We start from the raw sequence: 13,599 nt of genomic DNA on the forward strand, positions 1-13,599 counted from the left end.
GAGCTCCTTGCACAGAATGCACACATACGCCACCCGCCCACAGGGCAGGTAATCATACATGCCGCACTCAGCGCAATAAACTGGATAGCCCCCACTCTGCTGCTGGGCTTCTGCCTGCATTGTCTCCTAGTTAATGAAGGTATTGTTTAAAGCAAGAAGTTTTGACTGTAGTTTAGTTTATAGGTTTTAAAGCACAAACAACAGCAAGGGTCCCTTGCCCCCTTCCCAACTCCCTGCGAAACTCCCTGTTAGCAGCCCCTGGTCGCAAAGCTCCCTGGTTGCTTGCGCACTGCTTTATAAAGCCCTGGCTTGCTTGATAGCCCCGCCCACTAACTAAGGCTCAGCCAATTAACAGAGGCTTCTAGCTTTCAAACCTTCCTTTGAAGCTCACAGCTTCCAACTGCCAGCCACAGCACACGGTCTTTCAAACAACCAACCAAAGAAGCAGACGGACAAACAGAAGCTCAGCACACAGCAAGTAACCCCCAAACACAAACAAACACACACTACAGACAGTCACTTACCCCAAGGGTGTTGTCTTTGCTCCTCCTTCACCTGGAGAACTCCCTTGCGAAACTCCCTGTTAGCAGCCCCTGGGAATGTAACCCAAAGAGAATTCTCAGATTACTTACCATAGTGATCGCTGATCTCAGCTGGTGCAGCCTGAGCTTAAAATTTAATCAGCAGATAAACTATGAACATTTTAGTAATGTTGCATGTTTAGAAATTAATCACACTGTATTTGTGCAATATCCCCTACTTAGTCATGGTACTCAGTGTTATTAAATAATTTGTTAGCTGCATGTTGCATATAATCCATCATCAGAACATCTGCAGATCTCCATATGGAAACGATGCCAAGTAAGGAAACAATTGCACCTGCTACCTCCATCAATCGGAGTCATGCACGACAATAACATCTCCTTTTCCTTCTCCTTCTTCTTCCCTCCTCCCCTTTTTCTATTCCAGAGTGGAATTTTCTGATTTTGAAATGGGAAATTCAATTCTAGCTGTCAGGGGAGGGGATGAACAATGAGAAACAAGAGCAGTATGAAAAATAAATACTTTTCGTGTTGCCAAACATTGCAGTGCTTGTTATGCTGTATGACTACAGTGTATTAATATACATGGATTTTAATAGGAAATGTATTAATCTCTTTTCAGACCCTTCAAGTTCTGATATTTGTAGCACAAACCATGCTATTTTTCTCAAATTAATGTTTCACTTACCAGCAGCATTGGGATCTACATTTGTAGGATTTGGAACAGTTGGTTCCAAGAGGCCAAAGTGCCTGCTTAGGCTTCATCCCGGCTCCCCAACTGCCTCCACATGTCAAACCTGCTCTTGAATGTGTCTTACCGCCTCCCTTCAGGCAGTGGGAGAACCCTGCATGCCCCACCCCCCACCTCCTTGCTTACTTCCCCTGCAGCTCCCTGCAGATGCTCCCCTCCCTCCATGGGACCCACTTCCTCTGTCAGAGCACTTAAGGGTGACCTTGAAAGGACTTTGGAAAACAACATAGATAGATCTTCCTCCCACACATATTTCATGCTGCATACACAGGGCCTGAAAGTATACTGTATTGTATTGTATTCCTGCTTGCTTTTTATTTTAGGAATATCAGATTAACAGGAATATCAACTCTGATCTCTTTAGTTTTCTATAAGATTTGATGAGGGTCTTAGAATATGCATGTGGTTAACTACACATGCTGTAATCAAGGGAATTAGGGTATTTGCTCTTTAACAAAGAGGTTTTTTCCCTCCAAAATGTTAGTCATTGAAGTTAAGTAGCAACAATAACAAACAAACACCAATCTATTTTAAATGGTCTTAATAAAAATCCCTTTCTTTCTCAACTGCTTGACTTTCACAGTCTTGGCTCTTTTGATGTCATAATTACAATACTTCCTCAGTTACCATAGAATCTTTTAGTTTAGACAGGGCTGGAATTTGTCATGTAAAAATGCAAGTATAAGAAGAAATACGTGAAAATGCAGGCTTACTTCAACCATTATATAGAAGCTAAAAAGGGCAGAAAAGCCAACTTTCCCTCTGCCCCCTTTTTAGGTCACTTTAAGAAGACATACCTTTGCTAGGATATTAAAACCACAAAGGATCAGGGATGTGGCAAAGCCAAGTTAAAAGAGAGGGAGAGACAGCTAACAGGGGGCTCTCATCATGAAATACGAAATCTCTCTCCTTGAGAAAACTCTTTCCCCTTTCCGGAGCCTTCCTGTCCCCCTAGAGGGCATCTCTCTCTCCTCCCTCCCTCAGCTATGGCCAGAGGAACAGACCATGTGGTTCTGCATATATAGCTGCCAGTCAAAAGACAAGGGATCTCTGTGGGTCACACTCACTCCTGCCTCTGCTTCTCCTCAGGCAGATGATCTGTCTCTGATAATTAGTATTTCCCTTATTATTATTTGTTTGTGTTTCTACAGTACCTAGGAGCCCTAGTCACAGACCAGGACCCCGTTGTGCTAAGTGCTGTACAATCCAACCCATTCCAGAGCCTGCCATTGTCTTTGCTCTGGTAGAGGGTGAACTCTCTCTCTCCCAAGCAGCTGCACTGCTCAGGGTGATGCTGCATCACATGGTAGCTGCACGTTGCATAGAGTCCATCATCGGAACCTCTGCAGGCCTCCATACTGAAGATATATCAGGTGAGAAAACACTTGCAACTGCCACTTCCATGAACTGGAGTCATGCAGTGGGGTAACATCTTATTTCCCTGCAGTGCCAGCCTTTCCCCTTCTTCCCACCTCTCACCAACCCTCCATTTTTTAGTGGATAGATATTTCTTTTTTCCATGTCTATTTCTAATCAGTGGTTCTCATCACACCTCCTCCCATTTTAGAAATGAAGACCTGAATACTCAGCTGGATAGGGCTTTCTATTTTCAGAGAATAAGAAGCACAGAATGTGTGAATCCTCTTTACTTACCTCTTGTGACTGGACAAAAGAATTTGTACCATTTATTGGTCATTATGTTCTTCCCCCATCCCCCGTCTTCCTTTTAATCCTTGCCACCTTGGTGAAAACACAGGAGGAGGACAATGCTATGCTGGGTGTGTGCATGTTAGGAATGTCCTCTTATCTTCGGTGCAGGAGCATAACTATGCTTTTGGTCTCAGACCTCTGCCTCCCACCACTAGTTCTCCGATTAACTATCTTGTTCATTTTGGCGGAGATTTTCAAAAGCACTAAAGGGTTTAGGCTCCCAACTCCCACTGAAAGTCAATGAGAGTTGGGTACTGAACTCCCTTATGTGTCTTTGAAAGTCTCCGGCTATGCATATGCTGTTGATTAGACTGGAGGATGATTTGGTTTGTTAGAATGCAGATACATCAATTATGTTGCATTTACAATATATTTACTCCAAAATTACACTTTTTGATACTTTTTGTTGTAGGTGTGTATATTTCAAAATAAAACTACAAAGTAACTGGTGTGTGGGGAAAAAAAACAACAGTGTATTTAAAGTACCTGGACTCTAAAATGAAATGTATTATTTACTACCTTTGTTCTGACCTTCCAGCTCTGACATTTGTCCCACAAACCATAATATTATTCACAGATTACAATTTCATTTACCAGTAATTATCATGTTTATAGTAACACTCTTCTCTGTGGGTGAAATTCACTCTAGTTCAGATTTTATTCTCCAAACTAAATGAATCTGTTATAAGGTATGGCTAAGACACAGGTAGCCCAAATGGAATTTTTCAGATTACTTACCAGAGTAATCTCTGATCTCAACTGGTGCAGCCCGAGCTTAAAAATATAATCAGCAGATATATTATGTACATTTTAGTACTTTTGCATGTTCACAAGTTAATCACACTGTATTTCTGCAATATTAAGGTCATTAGAATGGAGCCACATTTAGTGCTAGACTCTGCCTTGCTGTCACACAGGTGCACAGAGGGGAAAGAGGGATAAGAAACTTTCCTCTTACATGGCCTGGTAAAGGGCCTAGAAGGATTAATATCCTCATGTTCAGGTCATAGTCCTTGCACTTTTCTATCTACTACCCAGGACTGAATGGTGCCAAGAGAGTTGGGGAGAGACAGGGAGTGAACAAAGCTCTGGTTTCACCCACACGGAGGTGGGTGTAGTTGAAAGAGAGACTATATATGTGTCACCCCTTAAAGGGATGTTGCAGTATCTGGGTTTACCTATTCACCTGAGCATTCTGCGAGGTTATGCACCTGGGAGGTCATTGCCCTTCCCACAGGCTGCATCCAATGGGTTGCAGCTGATAGTGTGGATACACATTATTATTTACCATCTGTGTCTGCTGTCACACAAGGCCTAGAGATTCTTTGTTGCAGATTCAGTCACGTTGTTTCCTTGCCAGAGTCTGACTCCATCCTAACATTACTTTGTGTAATCGTTTTGCTTTATTGGAAGCTGGTCACTAAGTAGTGTGTCTGACCATATTCAGCCATTTAGTTTCTGCAGCTGGAGTTATCATCAGTGGTGCTGTCTAACTACCTAATTTGGTGTCACTTATTTTCCTTATGTATTTTTCACTTGAGAGGACTTTTCTAAAGTTTTACATGTTCACAGTGCACTAAAGTGCTATGCTATGTATGCGTAAGAGATTACAAGAAACTACATTGTAACATTCAGAAACATCTTTGTCAGTTTTTAAATTTCAGAGTAGCAGCCGTGTTAGTCTGTATCCGCAAAAATAACAGGAGTACTTGTGGCACCTTAGAGACTAACAAATTTATTAGAGCATAAATTTGAGTTTTTAAATTGACTTCCACCAATTACGATGAAATAAGCAGTAAGGAAACTAACCTGAAAGAAAAAAAAGTCCAAAAATCAAAAATAAAATCATAAAACCAGGTCCTCTTTTAACAGGATATACAGAACATACGCAGTTCTCCTTCAGTTTTTTCCAATTTATATTTCTCATCCATGGATGACCTGAAAAAAAAAGATTAAAATATAGTAAGTAATTTTAATAATGTAAAATAATGTAAATAGATTCAGGGTCAGAATTTGTTCAATGCTATTGTGCACTTCTAAATAGATTTTGTTAGTTAGTTACTTCCTAAAACCCTTTAAGAATGCAGGTAATTGGTTTGTTTATCACAGGTTCTGACTACCTGCCCTCGCCCCCACCCCCACATAAACAAAGCTATATTTTGTCTTGTGTTTTTTATGGCACGTGATCTATTCTGTGCCCTTTTACGTGATGAATTTCTAGTTTTCCTAGCACTGGTTCCTACAAGATGTGAAGCCCTCTGCTCCAGCAAAACATTTTAATTATGAGATTAACTTAAGCACATGAGTAGTCCCAATGACACCTACTTCAATTTAGGCATGCACTGAAATACTTTGCAGTATCAGAGCACTTTGCAGGATCCTTATTATTTTTTTTTATTATTTATTTTTATTCTCATAGTGCCTAGGAGCTTATGGTATGGACCAGGACCTCATCGTGCTAGGTGCTGTACAAGCATGGAACAAAAAGCCAGTCCCTGCCCCAAAGACTTTACAACATAAATATGAGACAAGAGACAGAGGCAGACAGATGGGGAAATACATGGAAATGAGACACAATCATCATTGCACTGGCTATCATTGAACAATCCTAAAACACCTTAACATTTACAATTAAATATTGTGAACTAAATCCTTTTCACCTAACTCCCAAACCTGGTCCCATTAAAGTCAGTGAGCAAGCCTAGGTCTACAGCAGGAATATTGAATGCGAAAGTTTGTTATTTATTATTGTCTTAGACCTGGTTCCAAAAAGGGACTTAGGTGTTGCTGACAGTTTTCTTTTTCTGTGGCTAAGACTAGAATGTTGTTTTTGCCTTTTTGGAACTTGTGTCAAAGAGGTCATCACTGGGTCTGTTACCCCAGATAAAATCCTTTGCAGTATCTGGTCAGCCTTAAAGAGAAAGGATAAAGGAAAAGTGTCCTTTCCCCTCTCCACTACTCCCAAAAAGAGTGAATACAAGAAGGCTTTTAGTAATATATAAGACTTATATTCCTGCTCTAAGTTCACCTCTGATGGGTCTCTCCCTAGGAACAAATGATCTGCACCAAAGATATTACATTTAGGAAGTTAGAAACTAATGAAGATCCTGTAAAAACAATTCAGTTAAGAGAATAACTAGATAATTTTGATGCATGGAGTGGAAATACAGAGGCAGGCCTTACCAACTCCCATCTTTTCATGTGCTCTGTATTTATACCTGCCTCTGTATTTTCCACTCCATGCATCTGATGAATGGAGTTTTAGCCCACGAAAGCTTATGCCCAAATAAATTTGTTAGTCTCTAAGGTGCCACAAGAATTCCTCATCGTTTTTGCTGATACAGACTAACATGGCTACCACTCTGAAATCTAGATAATTTTAATGGCTACTTCAGGTAACTGACTAATTTTCAAAGACCTGGAGAGGTCCCAGTGAATTCAAAAAAGCAAATACGTCACCTGTGAATTGTATCAGCATTTTTTCTAGGTCATTGATAAAGATATTGAGAAGCATTTGGCTGAGAACAGATCACTGTGAGAGCCCACTCAGAACACCCCCCTGGACGATGATTCCTGATGTTCTGGATTGGTTTTACTTAGTGCTATTTTTTTAAATCAGAATATTGTGTGGGATTAAGTCAAATCCTTATATTTAAGTATATTATGTCAACACATTTATTTTAATCAACCAAACTTGTAATCCCTTTTTAAAAAATCCAATTTTCTTGACAAGATCTATTTTCCATAAAACCATGAAGGATGGCATTAACTATCCTTTAAATATTTACTTATTGCATCCAATATCTGACTTTCCATGTTTTTGCCAGGGCTGATGTCAGACTACCCAGCCTATAGTACCCTGGGTCATCGCATTTACCCTTTTTAAACATAGGAAGAGCATTAGGTTTTCTCCTGTGTTCTGGAACTTCCTCAGTATCCCAAGATTGGTAGAATATTAACACAAATAGCTCAGGAGATCCTCGGCCAATTCTTTGAAAACTCCTAAGTGAACATTATCTGGTCCTGGAGAGTTGAAAAAGTTTACCTTTAGCAGTTACTAATTAATATCTCCCTAAATACTGTTGGTATAGAACATATTTAATTTTCTGTATAAGATGAGAATATATCACCCACCTTCTTTCCAAGTACAGAAACAAAATATTCATTGAACACTTCTGCTTTTTCTGCATCGTAATTAACATTTCTTCCATTGTGATCTAGAATGGTCCTATATCATTATTAGAAATCCTTCTGTTCCAGGTATGTTAAAAATCCTTCTTATTATACTTAACTCTACTGTCCATACATATTGCATCGAAAACTAGCTTCAGTTATTTGAATTTCCTGACTGCTACTTTATATCATTGCTTTCAATTTCTCCTTTTCCATTTGGTTTATATCTATATAGTTGTTTTCCTTCCTTTCTTAAAGAGGATATATTTATATATTTTAAAAACTAATAAAGTTTTTTTGTGTGTGTGATTCTGGAATTGTGGTTTTTGGGACATCAAGTAAAGTTTCCTTAAGCAACTTTTTTCCACTAGAAAAAGGGCAGAAAGGTTCAAAACAAACAAACAAACAAACAAAAACCAGAAAACTTGTATGACCAAAGTGAGAGAAAATATATTACCCCACCATTTATAATGGCTTTCTAACTGCCAAAAGGTGGAAAACAATCAAAAAGTGCATTGAAATGCACAGTTTCAAAGGGAAAAACAATGAAAAATGGAGGGAATTGTTTGAGTTTTTTTGTTTAAAAAAATTCAGACAATGAAAAGATTTCATCACATATCTGAACCCCCAGAGAATATACACTACATTCCTCTCTACTTGCCCAAGCAGTGCCTCAATGTCCATACTGCTATTTTTAGCAGTGTAGTGCCTTGCCGCCCCCCACTCCCCCCCCCCCCGGTAGAATGCTGAGTATGGGATAATTTAATCTCTGTCATCCACTTCTGCCACTTTCTCAGTCCTACCATATACTCCACTTAATCCCAAAGGACCTTTACTCTGTTGTTTGACTCTCATTCTTTTTCCATCCTTTGTCCTTAGTCAATCAATATTCTGCCCCACTTTCATCTAATTCAATGCTCCCAATCTCTCAGCTTCCTATGAACCTCCTTTATATATTGACATGTCTCCAGTCTCTGACTTTTCTTCTACCTCCTTGAACTTACCCTAGCAGTTCATTTTCAATCCTCCACAAATTTACAATCCATTTTCCACCGGAACACCTCTAGGCACCTACACGAACACAATTCATCCTCTGATCCCAAGCCATTCCCAGTCACAGAAGTGATTGATTGCAACCCCAGACCTCAGTAATTCATCTCGCTCATCAATTCATTCTCAGCCTTCCCTACCCCTCCAATTCTAGTGCAGTCTCCAGGTACACAAACAAATACACAATGAATCCTGTGATTCCCAATTAATAACTGATCCTGTGCAACCCCAGAAATGCATCCTCTACTCCCATAGCTTCTCTGATCCAGCTGATCTTTTGCCTCTAGCTCCATATTACCAATTTGCTGTCCCAGCCAACGTCACTCGAATTGTCCTTTCCTTCCCCCGTTTCAAACCATAAACTGATCTTCTGCCCTCCCCAGCCATTTGACTATCTTCCTTCCCCCAGACAATTCATCCTCTGCCTCCCCATGCCTCCTACACACTGCCCCCTTACTCCCAGTTTTCATATCAATGGTCATGTCCATTGCTGATTTGACAATGGACTCTGCTCTTTACCTCTGACAGCATGTGAGCCGCAGCACTTGGGATTACAATTCACCCCTACGGGCCCTTTTCCCAAATTCCATGGTTTTCTGACGACTTCCCCATATGATAATCTCCCACACCCTCACCTAGGCCAATAAGGAATCCTGCTATAAGAAAAATACATGAGGCAATCAGGATAAATGGCAACCTCCTCCAAGGCACAGCTTTCTTGCACACATCCATGTGCAAGTCCTTTAGAGCCATCTCTTTCCTGCCTGGACACTCTCTGATAAAGGGAATTATATATACACCCTTGGCACATTGCACAGGTCCTTACAATTCCTTTGCCTACAGCTAACCCAGGGGAAACATGCCTGGAATATTTCAGATATTGGGATGTGTGTGGTCTACAGTATTCAGTGATTGAACCAGATACTTGTTGCAGAGTATTTGTGCTTGTCCTATCTTCATGTGCATGGTTCCATATATCTGATTACACATGGAATGCCTGGTTTTGTTCTGTATCAGACAAGATAAGCACAATCACTTTGCATCTAAACATCTGACTCAATCACCAAATACCATACACCACACACAACCTAATGTCTGAAATATTCTGTGCATGCTTCCCCACAGTTAACTGTAGGCAAAGGAATTGTAAGGACCTGTCTAATGTGCCAAGGGGGTCCTGCACCAAATGGTCTTCTTGGATACTGTCTTAGCACAGTACATATACTTTTAGCAACAAAAAATTGTTATCCCATAAATCCTAATAAAAATAAAAAACAGAAATGTATTCTGTTATTTTCCCATTAAAATTATGTCAAGTCATAACTTACCACAATATTCTGATATCAATCCAGTCCTCAAGCCGTACAGAAAGAGAAATTAATTCTGTGAGTTAACCTTTCTTCTCTAATTAGATTCCACATCCAAAACTGGGTTCCACATACCACTTTTATAGCTAGAACAGTCGGGGGGTGGGGGGGAAATCAATCAACGTCCTAATAATTTGGAAAATAAAATTTAGTGGAAATATTTGGAAATTAATGTGTACTTACTTAGTGGCATCTTTCGTTTTTTCTGAAAGAGAAAAATCAATACTCATTATTAAATTCATAACTAGAATGTTTATCTAAGCAACAATACAATTTGCTAATGTGTTAGAGAATGGCCATATTACATACATCTTGATGTGCTTCCTTTTTTTATTTTTAATTTAGAGGTCAGAGGCTTTCATAAATCTCAGACATGCTTGACTGGGAGATGAATATAGTACACACTGAAAATATATTAAGAATGTTAAGGTTCCAAAGCCAAACACTCAAAAGTTAATAAATGCCTGCATTATGGTTGCCCATACAACCTTAACTCAGCCCTCTCACTGTATGCATTGTGATACCATCTTTAGTTACATGATCTCGTACTATTTTTTTTCCACAGAACCCTTCCCTCATTCAGTGAACAGGATGGACCATGCTCTGGCTATGAATCAGGGTTGTGTAGTGAAGAAGGCTGTTGTCTATATGTTCCCTACTTCATTTGTTGCAGAAGTTGAAGGATGTGTAGTGAATGAGGCAGGGGGCTGCAAGAAAATAAAGGAGGGTCTCATGGTTAGGGCAGCTGATTGCTGCCCTGGATAACTGAATTCTATCTCTGCCACAGAGTTTCTATTTGACACTGGGCAAACTTTTATAGTGAACTAACCAATTGCCATGGTTTTTCCACTCAGTGAACTGTCTCTTCAGGGCTGCTACCAAGGCCTTCTTCAGAGATTTGGGTCCCCTCAGGTTCACCTGCCCCTACATATTGGAATCATTTAGCCCATCCACAAACTGATGCAGCATCCTCTCCTCGAACATTTCCCCAGAAGCCATAAATAAACCACTCACACCCACTGCTGCAAACCCCCAGGAACACTTGAGCGCTTCTCCGCTGTGTCCATCCATCATAACCAGACTTGGATACGGCCATATCTGTCTGCTTCTCCACCCCAAACCTGACAGCAAAGGTCTCATGTGGGGCCTGATAATTGCCACATTCCTCCTCCATGCCTACAGACCTAAGAACTGTCAGGGCTTCTCCAGTCAGGCCTATGGCCAAATAAATTATTTTCTGACGAGCAGTTCAGCTTACTTATGAGTTTAAATTGCATCAGGTATGCCTCCCAGTTCATTTGGCCATCAAATTTGTGTGCTTTCTGCCCCTGGTGTTTCCCACTATCTTATCTGGCTCTGAAGCAGGCAATCCCTTTTCCAGTTCTTCCCTGGGTTCCCTGGCCCTCTCAGTTGGTGGGAGATCTCTGCAACTTCTCCATCCATCTCTGCCTCATCTCCACTGGTTTACAGCCCCGTGTGGCCCAGCCTGCTCCATCTTGGCTCCTTCTTGTCATACCTCTGCCAGTGGTTTGGTATGCCTTGCTTTTATTTGTCATCACCATTCCACAGTTCTTATACCAATATGACATCATGGGAAGCCAAAGAAATCATGCGAGACAACATTGTCTAAAATCCAACAAAAGTTAATGCAGCCAGAGCCTAGCACAATAGGTTGGTACAGGCTGCTCTGTCCACTGAAAGAATGTTTTGTTTCAATTTCCATTCTCCCAGCCTGTCTCTCAAACCACACACACACACACCGGTAATGCAGCTAGGGAGGTAAGGGGAAGCCCATTATACTATACAAGTGGCACAATGGTATCTCCCAGAATTAAAGTTGCCTATAATTTTCTATAAGAAAACCCTGTTTGCAGTTTCTTGTAATAGTGCCATTACTTTTCCCCTTTCAGGATAGACTTTTCCATGACTGGTGACAGATTCTTCAAATTTTTAATTAAAGTTTGATTAGCTCAGACATTTTCAAGCACAAACTTAGTGGGAAAAAAATGTTCATTTGTTTTCTCCAATATTCCATTAATTTTTAACAGCTTAAGGTCTGAGACTACTGAATTAGGAACTTGAAACTAGGGCCAATTGAAATATGGATTTCTGAGTTCACTAGTAATTCAAAAAATGTTTTTTTTAATTAAAATAATAATTTGGGGTTGAATGAAACATTTAGTTCAACCAATAAATGAATGTTTCATATTGATTCTGAGCATTTTAAAATTTTAAATTAAATAGAATTAAAGGAAATTTCAAAACAAAAAGTCATTTTGAATAGAATAATCAAAATATTTGATTTTAAAATGTTGAAACAACATAATTCATTTTTTTTCAGATTTTTTTTTCTTGTTGGCCAAAAAAACAACCAACCCAAAATCTACACAAATTCATGAAATGTTTTAGTGCTCCTGAAGCTGCATTTTTTGCCTAAAAGGATTTCAGTCAAAAAATGTCAACAGGATTTACTTGCAATGTTGTAGGCCAGGGGTTCTCAAACTGGGGGTTGGGACCCCTCAGGGGGTCACGAGGTTATTACATGTGGTGTCGCGAGCTGTCAGCCTGCACTCCTTTGTCATCCTGAAGTGACTGCAAATGTCTCCGGCATGATGAATCATCCTGCTGCTGCTGCTAGTTTGCTCTATCAAATACCTTTCAGCAGGAGGTAAAAGGAAAGTGTGGGCCCCTTACCGAATGAGGGAGGCAACCTAGTGACAGAGGATGTGGAAAAAGCTAATGTACTCAATGATTTTTTTGCCTCTGTCTTCACGAACAAGGTCAGCTCCCAGACTACTGCACTGGGCAGCACAGCATGGGGAGGAAATGACCAGCCCTTTGTGGAGAAAGAAGTGGTTTGAGACTATTTAAAAAAGCTGGATGAGCACAAGTCCATGGGGCCGGATGCGCTGCATCCGAGGGTGCTAAAGGAGTTGGCAGATGTGATTACAGAGCCATTGGCCATTATCTTTGAAAACTCATGATGATCCAGGGAGGTCCCGGATGATTGGAAAAAGGCTAATGTAGTGCCCATCTTTAAAAAAGGGAAGAAGGAGAATCTGGGGAACTACAGGCCGGCCAGCCTCACCTCAGTCCCTGGAAAAATCATGGAGCAGGTCCTCAAGTAATCAATTCTGAAGCACTTAGAGGAGAGGAAAGTGATCAGGAACAGTCAGCATGGATTCACCAGGGGCAAGTCATGCCTGACTAACCTAACTGCCTTCTATGAGGAGATAACTGGCTCTGTGGATGAGGGGAAAGCAGTGGATGTGTTATTCCTTGACTTTAGCAAGGTCTCCCTTGATACGGTCTCCCACGGTATTCTTGCCGGGAAGTTAAAGAAGTATGGGCTGGCAGAATGGACTATAAGGTGGATATAAAGCTGACTAGGTCATCGGGCTCAATGGGTAGTGATCAATGGCTCTATGTCTAGTTGGCAGCCGGTTTCAAGTGGAGTGCCCCAAGGGTCGGTCCTGGGGCCGGTTTTGTTCAATATCTTCATTAATGATCTGGAGGATGGTGTGGACTGCACCCTCAGCAAGTTTGCAGATGACACTAAACTGGGAGGAGTGGTAGATATGCTGGAGGGTAGGGATAGGATACAGAGGGACCTAGACAAATTGGAGGATTGGGCCAAAAGAAATCTGATGAGGTTCAACAAGGACAAGTGCAGAATCCTGCACTTAGGATGGAAGAATCCCATGTACTGCTACAGACTAGGGACCGAGTGGCTAGGCAGCAGTTCTGCAGAAAAGGACCTAGGGGTTACAGTGGACGAGAAGCTGGATATGAGTCAACAGTGTGCCCTTGTTGCCAAGAAGGCTAATGGTATTTTGGGCTGTATAAGTAGGGGCATTGCCAGCAGATCAAGGGACGTGATCATTCCCCTCTATTCGACATTGGTGAGGCCTCATCTGGAGTACTGTGTCCAGTTTTGGGCCCCACACTACAAGAAGGATGTGGAAAAATTGGAAAGAGTCCAGTGGAGGGCGCATGATTTATGAGG

Source organism: Emys orbicularis, chromosome 21 (genome assembly GCF_028017835.1).
Source record: "Emys orbicularis isolate rEmyOrb1 chromosome 21, rEmyOrb1.hap1, whole genome shotgun sequence".
NCBI classification, from domain to species: Eukaryota; Metazoa; Chordata; order Testudines; family Emydidae; genus Emys; species Emys orbicularis.